This window comes from Hemitrygon akajei, chromosome 28 (genome assembly GCF_048418815.1).
Source record: "Hemitrygon akajei chromosome 28, sHemAka1.3, whole genome shotgun sequence".
In the NCBI taxonomy this organism is placed as follows: domain Eukaryota; kingdom Metazoa; phylum Chordata; class Chondrichthyes; order Myliobatiformes; family Dasyatidae; genus Hemitrygon; species Hemitrygon akajei.
The window spans coordinates 27,708,536-27,724,570 of NC_133151.1; the positions used below are offsets into that span (position 1 = coordinate 27,708,536).

Genomic DNA, 16,035 nt, shown 5'->3' on the forward strand with positions numbered 1-16,035 from the left:
GGACCCTGGTAGCAGCAGAGATACCGAGGAGCAGATTGGGAGGCAGATTTTGGAAAGGTGCACAAATAACAGGGTTGTTATCATGGGTGACTTTAACTTCTCTAATATTGATTGGCACTTGATTAGTTCCAAGGGTTTAGATGGGGCAGAGTTTGTTAAGTGTGTCCAGGATGGATTCCTGTCACAGTATGTTGACAGGCCGACTGGGGGGAATGCCATACTAGATCTAGTATGAACACAAACGAACCAGGTCAGGTCACAGATCTGTCAGTGGGTCTGCATCTGGGGGACAGTGATCACCGCTCCCTGACATTTAGCATTATCATGGAAAAGGATAGAATCAGAGAGGTCAGGAATTTTTTTAATTGGGCAAGGGCAAATGATGAGGCTATAAGGCAAGAACTTGCGGGTATGAATTGCGATGATGTTTTTGCAGGGAAATGTTCTATGGACATGTGGTCGATGTTTAAGGATCAGGATGTTAGGGATAAATTTGTCCTGGTGAAGAAGATAAAGAATTGTGGGGTGAAGGAACCATGGATGACAAGTGAATTGGAAAATTTAGCCAGGTGGAAGACGACAGCATACATGAAGTTTAGGAACCAAGGATCAGATGGGTCTATTGAGGAATATAAGGTAGCAACAAAGGAGCTTAAGAAGGAGTTGAGAAGAGCAAGAAGGGGTCAGGAGAAAGCCTTGGCGAGTAGGGTAAAGGAAAACCCCAAAGCATTCTTCAATTATGTGAATAACAAAAGGATGACAGCAGTAAAGTTAGGACCGATTAGAGATAAAAGTTGGAAGATCTGCCTGGAGACTGTGGAAGTGAGCGATGTCCTCAATGAATACATCTCTTCGGTATTCACCAATGAGAGGGAACATGATGACGGAGAGGCCAATATGAGTGAGGTTGATGTTCTGGAGCATGTTGATATTAATAGAAAGGATGTGTTGGAGTTGTTAAAATACATTAGGACGGATATGTCCCTGGGGCCTGATGGTATATTCCCCAGGTTGCTCCACGAGGCGAGGGAAGAGATTGCTAAGCCTCTGGCTAGGATCTTTATGTCCTCGTTGTCCACGGGAATGGTACCAAAGGATTGGAGGGAAGCGAATGTTGTCCCCTTGTTCCAAAAAGATAGTACGGATAGTCCAGGTAATTCCAACAAAGCTGTAGGAAAAGATTCTTAGAGATAGGATCTATGGGCATTTAGAGAATCATGATCTGATCAGGGACAGTCAGCATGGCTTCGTGAAGGGAACATCGTGCCTAACAAGCCTGATAGAGTTCGTGAAGGAGGTGACCAGGCATAAAGATGAGGGTAGTGCAGTGGATGTGATCTACATGGATTTTAGTAAGGCATTTAACATGGTTCCACACAGTAGGCTTATTCAGGAAGTCAGAAGGCATGGGATCCAGGGAGGTTTGGCCAGCTGGATTCAGAATTGGTTTGCTTGCAGAAGGCAGAGGGTTGTGGTGGAGGGAGCACATTCAGATTGGAGGGTTGTGACTAGTGGTGTCCCTCAATGATCTGTTCTGGGACCACTACTTTTCGTGATTTTTATTAACGACCTGGATGTGGGGGTAGAAGGGTGGTTTGGCAAGTGTGCAGATGACACAAAGGTCGGTTGTGTTTGTGCATAGTGTGGAGGATTGTCGAAGATTGCAGAGAGACATTGATAGGATGCAGAATTAGGCTGAGAAGTGGTAGATGGAATTCAACCCGGAAAACTGTGAGGTGGTACACTTTGGAAGGACAAACTCCAAGGCAGAGTACAAAGTAAATGGCAGGATACTTAGTAGTGTGGAGGAGCAGAGGGATCTGGGGGTACATGTCAACATATCCCTGAAAGTTGCCTCACAGGGACATAGGGTAGTTAAGAAAGCTTATGGAATGTTAGCTTTCATAAGTCGAGGGATAGAATTTAAGAGACGCGATGTAATGATGCAGCTCTATAAAACTCTAGTTAGGCCACACTTGGAGTAATGTGTCCAGTTCTGGTCGCCTCACTATAGGAAGGATGTGGAAGCAGTGGAGAGGGTACAGAGGAGATTTACCAGGATACTGCCTGGTTTAAAGAGTGTGGATTATGATCAGAGATTAAGGGAGCTAGGGCTTTATTCCTTGGAGAGAAGGAGGATGAGAGCAGACATGATAGAGGTGTACAAGATATTAAGAGTGGACAGCCAGCGCCTCTTCTCCAGGGCACCACGGGTCAGTACAACAGGACATGACTTTAAGGTAAGGGGAGGGTATTTTAAAGGGGATATTAGAGCAAGGGTTTTCACTCAGAGTGGTTGGTGTGTGGAATGTACTGCCTGTGTCAGTGGTGGAGGCAAATATACTAGTGAATTTTAAGAGACTACTAGACAGGTATATGGAGGAATTTAAGGTGGGGGTTATATGGGAGGCAGGGTTTGAGGGTCGGCACAACATTGTGGGCCGAAGGGCCTGCAATGTGCTGTACTATTCTATGTTCTATGTTCTACTTATAAAAAAAAATCAGAAAGAGTAGGGGTCCCAGAACAGAGGTGTGAGACACACCACCGGTCAACGGCCTCCTTGCAGAACATGGCCGGTCTACAACCACACTTGGCCTTCTATGGGCAAGCCAATTCTGTATCGACAAAGCAATGTGCTCTTGGATTCCGTGCCTCCTTACTTTCTCAGTAAGCCTTGAATGAACCTTAACAAATGCCTTGCTAAAATCCATATACGCTGCATCGACGTCTGTACCTTCATCAAAGTGTTTTTTCACATGCTCAAAAATTTCAATCCTATTGGTAAGGCACTACCTGCCTTTGACAAAGCCAGGCTGACTATTCCTAATCATATTATGCCTCTCAAAAGGTTCATAAGTCCTGCCTTTTAGGATATTCTCCATCAACTTACCAACCACTGAAGTAAGACTCACTGGTTTATAATTTCCTGGGCTATCTCTACCCCCTTTCTTGAATAAGGGATCAACGTCTGCAAACCTCCAATCCTCCAGAACAGCTCCTGTCTTCATTGATAATGCAAAGATCATCGCAGATGCTCAACAATCTCCACCCTCCCTTGCCACGTAGCCTGAGGTACATCCCGTGCAGTCCCGGTGACTTATCGAACGTGAAGTTTTCTAAAAGCTCCAGCACATTCTTTTCATTAATATCAACATACTCAAGTTTTTAGTCCGCTACAAGTAATCCCAACAATCGCCAGGACCATTTTCCGTACTGAATACAGAAGTAAAGTATCCATTAGGTACTTCTGCCTTCTCCTCCGGTTTCATACTCACGTTTCCACTCTCATACTTGGTTGGTCCTATTGTCTGACGTCTTAGCCTCTTGCTCTTCACATGCTTCTATAAAGCCTTGGGGTTTTCTTTAACCCTGTTCTCCAAGGACTTCACATGGCCCCTTCTGGCTCTGCTAATTTCATTGTTTAGTTCCTTCCTCCTACCGTTAAAATGATACAGATCTCCATCAATACCTAGTTTTAATGAATCTTTCTTAAATCTCCATAGATCTATAGCCCGACGGGTCTGGTTTGGAAGCACCAATGCTCCTGAAAGGAACAACAATTGAAAAGGTGTGGATGCATATATTCCATCTCAGGTAAACCCTTCCCCAGAAATGAGCAAATCTACAACGAGCGTTGTCACAGGAAAGCAGCATCCATCCTCAAGGACCCATTAACCAGGTGTTGCTCGTTTCTCGATGGTATAGCCATGAGGGAGTTGTAGGAAAATCAGGTGTCAAAGCATCATGTACAGAAATACCTATAACCCTTCAAAGATCAGGCCTAGGAATAGATAATTGCACTCAACAGAACAGTAGAACGGTGGACTTCATGGAGGGATTGTCTACAGAGTCTCTGTGGGTAGATATTAGGAACAGGAAGAGGTCAATAACTATATTGTGTGTTGTTTGTAAGTCACCCAATAGTAACAGAGATTTAGAGCAGAAGATATGGAAACAGATCCTGGAAATGTGTAGCAATAACAGAGTTGTCGCGATGGGAGATTTTAATTGCCCAAATATAGATTGGCATCTCCCTAGAGCAAAGGGTTTAGATTCTGAAAAGGGGATGAGTTTTACGGATGTTTGTAGCCATTAGTTGGTTCTTGTAGTTGAATAACAACGGTAGTTTTTCAGATTAAAGGTCTTAGTTAAAGTCTAAGTAGGAATAATGACATATGTAATGTTGATTTTAATAGTAAGTTTTATTTTAGGTTTAGTAGATGTAGCATCAAATCCTTCTCCTTATTTTGCTCCATTAGGGTTAGTAGTTTCTGGTGGGGTAGGTTGTGGTTTGTTGGTTGAATTTGTGAGTACTTTTTTATCTTTAGTTTTGTTTTTGATTTATTTAGGTGGGATGATAGTTGTGCAGCTGAGCCCTATCCTGAGTCGTGGGGAGATTGATCTGTCTTAGTTTATGTGGTTGGGTATTTTGGTATTCTTTTTTGGGTGGGAGCAAATTTTGTGGTTGATTGAAGCTGAGGGGGCTGAGTGGGTGGTGAAGAGTCCATGGAAATAAATATAGTTCGTGGTGATTTTAGTGGGGTGGCGTTATTGTATTCTTGGGGAGGTGGAATGTTAGTTTTGGGGGGTTGAATATTACTTTTAACTTTGTTTGTGGTGTTGGAGTTAACACGGGGGATATCTTGAGGGGCCTTGCGTACAGTTTAGTATAAGAATAAAGTAAGTTTGGTTGATAGGGCGAGAGTTAGGAGGAATAAGATGAGGAATGTTTCATGACACAATATGTAGATAAGTCTACAAGAGAAGAGGCTGTACTTGGTTTGGTATTGGGAAAGGAACCTGGTCAGGTGTCAGATCTCTCAGTGGGAGATCATTTTGGAGATAGTGATCATAATTCTGTCTCCTTTACCATATCATTGGAGAGAGATAGGAACAGACAAGTTAGAAAGGCTTTTAATTGGAGTAACGGGAATTATGAGTCTATCAGGCAGGAAATTGGAAGCTTAAATTGGAAACAGATGTTCTCAAGGAAAAGTACGGAAGAAATCTGGCAAATGTTCAGGAAATATTTTTGTGAAGTTCTGCAATAGCTCCGTTACAAAGAGACAGGTATGTTATGGTAGGGTGCAGGACCCGTGCACCCAAAGCCTGTATTAAATCTGGTCAAGAAGAAAAGAAAAGCCTACAAAAGGTCAGATAAACTAGGTAATGTTAGAGATCTAAGAGATTATAAGGCTAACAGGAAGCAGCTTAAGAAGGAAATTAAGAGAGCCAGAAGGAACCGTGAGAAGGCCTTGCCGGGCAGGATTAAGGAAAACCCCAAGGCATTGCACAAGGATGTGCAGAGCAGGAGGATAAGACGTCAAAGAATTGGACCTATCAAATGTGACAGTTGGTAATGTGTATGGAACCGGAGGAAATAGCACAGGTACTTCATGAATACTTTCTTCAGTATTCACTGTGGAAATGGCTCTTGGTGATAATAGTGACGATTTGCAGCAGATTGAAAAGCTTCAGCATGTAGATAATAAGAAAGTGGATGTGCTGGAGTTTTTGGAAAGCATTAAGTTGGATAAGTTGCCGGGCCTGGATGAGATGTACCCCAGGCTACTGTGGGAGAGAGGGAGGAGATTTCTGAGCCTCTGGTGATGATCTTTGCATCATCAATAGGGACGGGAGGGGATCCAGAGGATTGAAAGGGTGCGAATGTTTTTCCTTTTTTCAAGAAAGGGAGAAGATATAGACCAGAAAATTATAGACCAGTGAGCCTTACCTCAGTGGTTGATAAGTTCATAGAGAAGATCCTGAGAAGAAGGATTTATGAACATTTCAAGGGGGAGAATATGTTTAGGAATAGTCAACATGGCTTTGTCAAGGGCAGGTCGTGGCTTACGAGCCTGTCTGAATTTTTTGAGGATGTGATTACACATATTGGTGAAGGAAGACCAGTAGATGTAGTGCAGATGTAGCAAGGCCTTTGATCAGGTACCCCATTCAAGGTTTATTGCGAAAGTAAAGAGGCATGTGATCCAAGGGGACATGGCTCTGTGGATCCAGAATTGGCTTGCCCACAGAAGGCAAAATGTGTCTGCAGACGGGTCATATTCTACATGGATGTCGGTCACGACAGGAGTGCCTCAGGGTTCCGTTCTGGGATCCTTACTCTTAATGACTTTATATCAATGTCATGGATTAGGAAATGGAGAGTTGGGTTACTAAGTTTGCTGATGACACTAAGGTTGGAGGTGTTGTGGATAGTGTGGAGGGCTGTCAAAGGATACAGCATGACATTGATAGGTTGCAAAATTGGGTTGAGAAGTGGCAGATGTAGTTCAACGAAGATGTGTGAAATGGTTCGTTTTGGAAGGTCAAATATGATGGGAGAATACAGTATTAATGGTAAGAATCTTGACAGTATGGAGGATCAGAGGGAGCCTGGGGTCCGAGTCCATAGGACGCTCAAAACAGCTGTGCCGGTTGACTCAGTGATTAAGAAGGCGTACGGTGTATTGTCTTTCATCAATCGTGGAATTTAATTTAAGAGCCGAGAGGTTATGTGGCAGCTATATAGACCCTGGTCAGACCCCACGTGGAGTACAGTGCTCAGTTTTGGTCACCTCACTACAGGAGGGATGTGGAAGCCATAGACAGAGTGCACCGGAGACCTACAAGGATGTTGCCTGGATTGGGGAGCTTGCCGTATGCAACATCTAACACTTGTCCAAGTGAACATCGATTTGCTTTTCCTTGGCCGACTTCCCCAGTTCATCTCGATCCCACTGTAATCTCACATAATATTCACTGTCCACTCTCCCACTAATGTTGCTGTCATCTGCAGACTCATTAAGACTACCAACAACAATGTCAGAGAAATTCTTAACGTGGATGACAATCGACAATGCCAGCAATTGTTCCCTGTGACCGCCAATGGTCAGAGGCCTCCAACCTGAATAATCAACTATAACTACCAGCTTCTGCCTCCTGCCACCAAACTAACTTTGTGGCGCTGATGTTAGGCAGTATTCATGGACTGTTTGGAAATTTGATAATAGAGAGGAAGAAGTTGTTCTTAAAACATTGAGTGTGCGTTCAGATTCCTGTACATCTTTTCCAATGGTAGTAATTAAAAGACGGCATATCCTGGAAGTTCTATGGGGCGGAGCAGATATGGACCTGACATGGGAGTTTGGAAAGGGAAAGAGAAACCTAACCTATTTAATGCACTGGTGAAGCAGGAGGACTTGGAGATTTGATCAACGGGGGATACGGTCACTCAGAGGAGAACAGGAGCAGCAGTAGCGATGTCTGTGACTGTGATTTACAACGGGAGGAGGGGGGTGGAGACAACGAGAGCTGTAATAACTGGATTACTCCTGATGACACGTGCTGGTGACGACAGGAACAGGAGGACAGCGAAGAAGGATGTGATGGTGAGGAGCTGGTACTCCAGGAAGCGTTCAGGTTTCAAACCACTGAGATCTCTGCGGACAGGCTGCACCTGATTCATACGGGTGAAATATCCCCACGGAAAAAAAATTGATAAAGCAATACAAGAGGATTGAAATGAATGTATTGGTAGGTTGGGATCCAAAGTAAATGGAGAAGCGGTGCCAAACACAAATGTTAAACTGCGCAAGAAAAGCTAACTGGCGAGGCAAAGGGTGCGGAACATCTATGAGATCAGCTGCATTTATTTTATTTATTTTAAGGCTAAAAGCCATACTGTCTATCTATAGATCCATTTAATCCATACATCCACTCATCTATCTTTTGTAACATTATATATTTTTTAAAAACTGCGCTGTACAGCTGCCAGAAAGCAGTACAGTTTACCAGATAAGTTAATTAGAACAAAACTGATTCTAATTCTGGACTGACCTCTCTGTATCTGATGTTTCTCCCTTGATATGAAATCTTCCATAATGAGATGTAGTTTGTTTGCTCTCATGGCCTGTACTGTGCTGTACTGTTCTATGTTCTATTATGGGAGGCAAGGTTTAAGTGTCGGCACAACATAGTGGGCCGAAGGGCCTGCACTGTTCTGTATTGTTCTATGCTCTATATTCTATCTGATTATTTCCATGAATTTCAGTCTAGTGTCAGGAATGTTCAGGTCTCTGAACTTGAATTGCTGTATTTGCACTGGTTATTAACGGTAGAGTGTAGTTTTGGATGTGCACAGATCTATTTTTGCACTAAACAGTGCTGAAAATTTTATAATCTGCATCCTTAAGTTGATGGATTTGGTGATGTAATGTTCACTGTCCTTCTGGACCACTGCTGAAGGTTTCTGATCAGTGCAGTGTGGGGATCGTCTTTGATTCCCTCCAGGGACCCTGCCTCACTGTGCTGCTCAGCTAACAGTGCAGAGGGGTATTGTTGTTTTCTCTCAGTCCATTATAGGGATGTAGGGAAAGTGAGCAGGAGATAGATAGCAGATGCAAGGAGATAGTCACGCTAAGGCTGTAGGAGCTAAATAAGTGGGAAACTGTCAGGGAAGGGATGGGAAGAGCTTAGTTAGTACACAGCACCCTTGTGGCCAACATCCTCAGTAAACGTTATTTCCTTTTGAATGCTATTGAGGCGGGTGACCTGACAAAGAACGACCACGGCGACCGGGTCTCTGGCACTGATTCTGGTTCCGTAGTGCAGAAGGGAGAGAAAAAGATAAGGAATGAGGTAGTCATAGGGAATTCCATAGTGAGGAGAACAAAAAAAGTTGGTTCTGTCAGCCTGATAGAAATACCGGCATGGTGTGTTCCCTCCCGGGTGCCAGGGTACAGAAGATCTCGGATCGTGTGCAGAATGTTCTGAAAATACAGTGCGAACATCCAGGTGTCTTCCTACTCGTTAGTACCAATGACATAGGTAGAAAAAGGCTGGAGCTCCTGAAGAGAGTATTCAGGGAGCTGGGTAGGAAGCTAAAAAGCACGAACACCACGATAGTAATCTCAGGATTGCTGCCTGTGAGACGTGCTAATGAGCGCAGGAATAGCATGATCAGGCATATTAATGCATGGCTGAGAGACTGGTATAGCGGGCAGGGCTTCGGGATCCTGGGTCAACTGGGGCCTATTCTGGGGGGCAGATGCAACATTTATTAAAAGGAAATATTACACCTGAACCAAAAGCAGTCCAATATCCTAGCAGGCAGGTTTAATATAGTTGTTAGGTCGGGTTTAAACTATTTTGGCGGAGGTGGGGGTGAGAGCAGGAGTGATAGGGCTGAGGAAGGAGAAAACAGAAATAGATCAAAGACAGATTGCATCAGAGATTATAGCAAGGACAGGCAGGAGATGAGGCATAATCACAGCAAGTGGGATCAGTTAAGGGCAATAGAGGCGTGGTGCAGTTAAAGCAGAAAGCAAAAATTACTGGACTGAAAGTGTTATATTTGAATGCACCCAGCATTAGAAATAAACTGGACGATCTTGACATTCAGCTAGAGATTGGCAATCATGAGGTTGTGGCTATCTCTGAAACCTGGCTCAAGTATGGCTGCCAACTGGGAGCTGTACGTCCAATGATATACGGCGTATCAGAAAGACAGGTTAGTAGGCAGAGGGAGTGGAATGGCCTTGGGTATAAGCAATAATATTAAATCATTCGAAAGTGATAACATAGATCAGAAGGTGTAGACTCTCTAGGGGTTGAGTTAAGAAATGGCTAAGTTGAACTGACCATAATGGCAGTTGTGTACGGGCCTTCAAACAGCAGCGGGGATGTGGATGACAAATTACAGCAGGGGATAGAAAAGGCCTGTCAGAAGGGCGATGTCATGATAATCTTTGGGGATTTTAATATTAAATTCGATTGGGAAAACGAGGTCAGCAATGGACATCAAGAGAGAGAATTTGTGGAATGTCTAAGAGATGGCTTTTTAGAACAGCCTGTTGTTGAGCCCACTAGAGGATCATCTGTGCTGGATTAGGTGTTGTACAGGGATCCAGAGGTGATAAGAAATTTAGGTTAAGAAACCGTTAGGGAACAGTGATCACAATATGAAAGAATTCATTTTTAAATTTGAGAAGGAGGAACAAAATTTCAATGTGTCGGTAGGTAAGTGGAGTAAAGGAAATGCCTCCGCAATCCCTCCAGCTCCTGACTTCAGATTCAGGTGTTTTGATGTCTATTCGACTAGTTTCCATACCCCACTGCGGTCTGGCACGAACACTCCCCCTAGCCCAAAGGACGAGGCGTTTACTAAGATCTTGATTGGTTTTGTTCAAGTCAAGGAACGACAGTGTTGATGGAGAAATAGTTCTACTGTAAACGATGAGGATGACTTCTCAAAATCTGGACAGAACTCTACCAGCTGGTTTATCATGCGAAGGAAATCAGAGATCGCTAATACATTCATAGGTTATTCAGTATTTCGAAATATTGCCAGGTTGTCGGAGTCTGGTTGCGCTCCATCTGAGGACAGCTGACGGGCAACGAACCTAAGCTCCAAATTTACAAATTGGCATTTATTTCTGTTCAGGGTGAATCCAGCATGTTTCAGTTTCTCCAAGGCAGCTGCCACTTTTTTTTGACATGTTCCTCACTTGAACCTTCAAAGGTGAGTCTATTATCCACGTGGGAAACTACTCCTTCCAATCTCTCCAGAATTTGGTTCATACTTGTTTTAATGATTTCAGGGGCTGATGGGATGCAAAAGAGAGTCTCTTGAAGGCATAGCGGCCATACTGTTTAATAAAGGCTAAAAGCTTCTGTGACTCCATGGATAAACAGAACTGCCAGAAGCTTGAGTTTGCATCTAGTTTGATGTAGAACATCGCTCCACCCAGCATACCCAATGTTTGTTCAACAGAGGGCAGAATAAAGTTCTCCCACCTCACTGCGTTACTAGATGTTATTTGCTCAACATAGATCCTCACTGTCCCATCTGACTTGAGAATGGGAACAATGCTCGCACACCAGTCAGTAGATTATTCTCTCTAACTATGATGTCAAGAGGCTTCCGTTCTCTCAAGTTAAGATTTGAATTTGTTCCTCAATGGAACTAGTATTGCCTCACTATGGTCAGAGAGTTCCTTGTTACTCCTGGTCTCAGCTGGATAAGAAATTCTTCTTTCAGTACACCCATGAACAACTCTGGGCACATCTCCTGCCTCTGAGCATTGTGTAGCGAATGGAGTTTCAGTTTCTCAATGGTTTGTCATCCTAGTCGTGATGGGAAGAGATTCTGAACAATATAGAAATCCTCTTTTAGCTGTTCCTCATTTTTACGGATGAAAACAGTGAACTTGAATTTCACAGAGCTTATGTTTCATAAGCACTTTCATTGTTTGGCTTAGCGTCATGAGTATTTTCTTGTCTAATTCTGTGAAAAGACATTCAGGGTGACTGTGACATCTGCCCCAGTGTCCATGCCTCATTTCACTGTCTCATTTTGCAACTGAATCATAGTAGACCTGTCTTGTCTGTTTGAATCTTCAGTCTCATGACCACCTTCTCATTGCCTGAATTATGATTTTCTACTGAAGAACTTCTTGATGACACTGACTTTTATAAAAGCCAGCCCTATTGCATTGCTGTACTTATGTACACTCCTAAATGCCGTATAATGCTCAGGGGAGTCACGTGATCACATGCTGCCTACACCTGATGTGTAACATTTTTCTTTTCCTGACCAGAGCATCGGTAACCAGGATTCCCTAATCCTGCCAGCAATGACCTGCACTCTAATAGAAATATAGGCCCCTGAACTCTCCCACTCTGATTTTTAGAGGGCTCCTAATTACCACGCATCCCTTAACCTGCAATCAGTCTCTTGCAGTCACCTTTAAACGTTTCTATCTTAAGATTGTCTTCCCCGTATTTTGAACTTTAAAATGTGAACCACAGAGTCGATTCCGGTTAAGTGGGCCACATTGTTACTGTACATTTTGGCCCAATTAACTGAATCTTCATGGAAATATTTTAAAAGGTGTAAAAACGACAAACTACTGATTAACTGAGTAACAAATTATGTATTGAAATGAAACATAAAACAAATTAAAACATTCCCAGTACTGCCAGGCTACAAAGAGATCGCCACACCCTTATTCTTCTGAATGCCGGTGAGTACCAGCCCAGAGTCATCAGTCGGTCCTCATATACTCACTCTTTTATCCCAGGAATCATTATCGTGAACTTCTCTGAACACCCTGACTAGAAGCACATCGTTTTATAGATAGGTGGTCCAAAATTGCGCACAATACTCTAAATGAGGTCTTAAAAGTGAATGCTATTATTGCCTTGGTCTTCTTCACCACCAATTCAAACTGCAAGTTAACCTTTAGGAATCCTGTACCGAGGACTTTCAAGTGCCTTTGCACATCATATTGTTTAATGTTTTCTCCATTTATTTATTCTACTGAACTGGATGACATTACACTTCCCATCTCTGTATTCTGTTACGTCTTCAGTTATTCTCATATTCTGGCTAATCCTTCTGCAACGTCCCTTAGCACTATTTTCCCCTCCACACATCCTCATATTGTCTGCAAACTCATCAATTCTGTCATCGAGATCATTGACATGAAACGTAAAAAGGAGTCCCAACGCAGATCCCTGCAGAACACTACTAGTCACAGGTGGACAAGCAGAACAGTCTCCTTGTATTCCCACTCTTTGCCACCTGCCAAATCAGCCAACGTTAGATCCATGCATTTCTCCCGTAATATCACGAGTTTGTAGTTTGTTAAGCAGATTCATATGCGGGACATTCTCAATACCCTTCTCAAAATTCAAGAAGGCAGCATTCAACAATTTTTTTGTCTATCCTGCTTGTTATTTCTTCAAAGAATTACAACAGAGTTATCCGGCCAGATTTTCCCTTCAGTAACCCATGTTGACTATGGCCAATTTTATCACGTACGCTCCAAACCATATACTTAGCAAACAATCCCAACATCTTCCCCACCACTAATGCCAGACTAAATGGTGTATAGTTTCATTTTGCTGTCCGTCTCCCTGGAAAAGGCGTAACACTTTTGCAATTTTCCAGTCTTCCCAAACATTGCAAAATCTTGTGATACTTGAAAGATCATACTAATGTCTCCACAATCTCTTCATAACCCTGAAGTTCTGAAGAGCTTCTATATGGACTTCAGTAAGGCCTTTGACAAGGTTCCGCACGGAATGTTAGTTAGGAAGGTTCAATCGTTAGGTGTTAATATTGAAGTAGTAAAATGGATTCAACAGTGGCTAAATGGGAGATGCCAGAGAGTAGTGGTGGAGAACTGTTTGTCAGGTTGGAGGCCGGAGACTAGTGTTGTGTCTCAGGGATCTGTATTGGGTGCAGTGTTGTTTGTCATATATATTAATGAGCTTGATGATGGGGTGGTAAATTGGATTAGTATGTATACAGATGATACTAAGGTAGCTGGCGTTGTGGATAATGAAGTAGGTTTTCAAAGCTTGCAGAGAGATTTAGGCCAGTTAGAAGAGTGGGCAGAACGATGGCAGATGGAGTTTAATGCTGATAAGTGTGAGGTGCTACAGTTTGGTAGGAATAATCCAAATAGGACATACATCGTAAATTACGGGGCATTGAATAATGCAGTAGAACAGAGTGATCTAGTATTAATGGTGCATAGTTCCATGAAGGTGGAATCTCATGTGGATAGGGTGGTGAAGAAAGCTTTTGGTATGCTGGCCTTTATAAATCGGAGCATTGAGTATAGGAGTTGGGATGCAATGTTAAAATTGTAAAAGGCATTGCTAAGGCCGAATTCGGAGTACTGTGTACAGTTCTAGTCACTGAGTTATAGGAAAGATGTCAACAAAATAGACAAAGTACAGAGAATATTTACTAGAATGTTACCTGGGTTTCAGCACCTAAGTTATAGGGAAAGGCTGAACAAGTTAGGTCTTTATTCTTTGGAGCGTAGAAGGTTGAGGGGAGACTTGGCAGAGGTATTTCAAATAATGAGGGGGTCGAGTTGACGTGGATCGGCTTTTTCAATTGAGAGTAGGGGAGATTCAAACAAGTGGACATGATTTGAGAGTTAGCGGGCAAAAGTTAAGGGTAACACAAGGGGGAATTTCTTTACTCAGAGAGTGGTAGCTGTGTGGAATGAGCTTCCAGTAGAAGTGGTAGAGGCAGGTTCGGTATTGTCAGTTAAAGTAAAATTGGATAGGTATATGGACAGGAAAGGAATGGGGGGTTATGGGCTGAGTGCGGGCCAGTGGGACTAGGTGAGGATAAGCGTCGGCACGGATTAGAAGGGCGGAGATGGTCTGTTTCCGTGCTGTAATTCTTATATGGTTATAGGTGTACACCATCTGGTCGAAGTGATTTATCTACCTTTACACTTTTCAAACTTCCAATGAGCTTCTATTGAGTAATGGTAACTTTGCACATTTCTGATTCCTGACTCATTTGAACTGTGCTGGGATCCAAAGCAATGGTGCTGCAGATGGGAAAGTTGAAGCAAATTAATTAATTAATTATTCAATCAAGCAACCAATCAATTAATCAATCAGCAATTAATTAATTAATTAATTAATTAATTAGATTGATTGATAGATAGATACATAAATAGATAAATAAAATGAGAGGGTTCAGTATATACGACGGATAGGGCAAGGCAGGGAGTGAGGAAGATCTGATGAAATAAAGTTGATTTATTTAATGTAAGGACAAATAAACTACAGGATAATTTATTACCCTTCAATCATCAGACTCTTGAAACAGAGGGGATACCTTCACTCACTCCAACTCTGAAGACTGAAGGCATCTATTTTATTATTGTTCGTGAAGTATTTTACAATGAGCAGCCATTACCACGGTCAGCGTGAGTCAATACCTTTTACAGGGAATACACTGGGAGCCTCTGACACGATACACGACTATTAAAACAAGTTGTGATCAGATATTTAAATGCAAAGCCCAACAGCCCTCAGTGGACAGTGAAGAGATCAGCGACAGCTGGGGAATGACAGGTGATATCGGCAGCGGAATGAACTCGCCCCTCGTTCGCTGCTGCCGTCCTGGTCACAGAGACTTCACTGGAGACCGAAACTGTTACAGAGGGAAGCGAGGTGATTGTCAGGCACTACCGCTCCATTATGACATGGGCCTCCCTCCCTTTATGCGGGTGGTGTTTTATGAACAGCATGAAGCAAACACTACATTTTTTTTGCTGGAAATCTGATGTGCAGGTGTGGAAAGCTGCTGCATGTAACTCAGTCACTGAAATCACTTTACAGCAACAGAGAGCTTCCCGGAGAAACCAGCTGCCCACATTAGAAAGTGGACTGGCCCAGACCAGATATGGCTGGCTGATTGCATCGGACACCTGTCACAGCAGCAACGATTGAAATGCTTGCTCGCTAATGGTTGACGCATTTTCAGGTCTATTACTGGAAATTCCCTACATAGATTCATTAAGATCTTACTCTGAATAGATTGCTGGTTAATCATTTGTCAGGGGACCAGCAAAGAAATATAATTTGATAATTAATTTAATTTTCAGATAAGCTGAGTGAACGATTGGGTTGCCAATGAAGGTGAATCACATAACATATTATCCACAGGCATCATGGATAATTAAATCTATGAATGGGCTGTTGAAACAACAGGTTTGTCCATTAATACCAATCCACAACATTCTGGCTGGCTGTACTACTCCAAGCCTTGTGCATCCTGAATAACGAACCTTTCCCCCAAGTGTGACCGATGACCAGAATGATCAATGGTGCTTTGGTACCAGAGGAAGAGGCAAACACTGTAGAAGGGTTCCCAGGCGGAAAGGAAATTATGGTTCCACATTCCATGTTGTCTGGTTTCTGGGGGGAGATTGTTTCAAATTGAGATGGTGACAAATACTGGATATCAGTACAGGAAAAAGCCATATGGCGTATTTAAATAGGAAGAACTGACCAAATCAGAATGTTTTTAACGCCTTGCGATCTGGGCTAAGGGCAGGTCCTCTGAAATAATAACATTTCGGAATTTAAAATTGCTTACACCCTATATCTCTGACCCTTCGATGACAACCGGTTTATGGACTTCTGGTTCCCTTCTCTTGAAATCAATATCAGCTCCACGGTCTTGCTGACATTGGGAGATGTTGTTCTGA

At 42.9% G+C, this 16,035-nt stretch overlaps 1 pseudogene; it reads left to right on the forward strand.

Moving 5' to 3' along the window:
- Positions 1–4,169: 4,169 nt before the first annotated feature.
- LOC140717537 (NADH-ubiquinone oxidoreductase chain 6-like) lies at positions 4,170–4,669 on the forward strand (annotated as a pseudogene).
- The last annotated feature ends 11,366 nt before the right edge of the window (positions 4,670–16,035 follow it).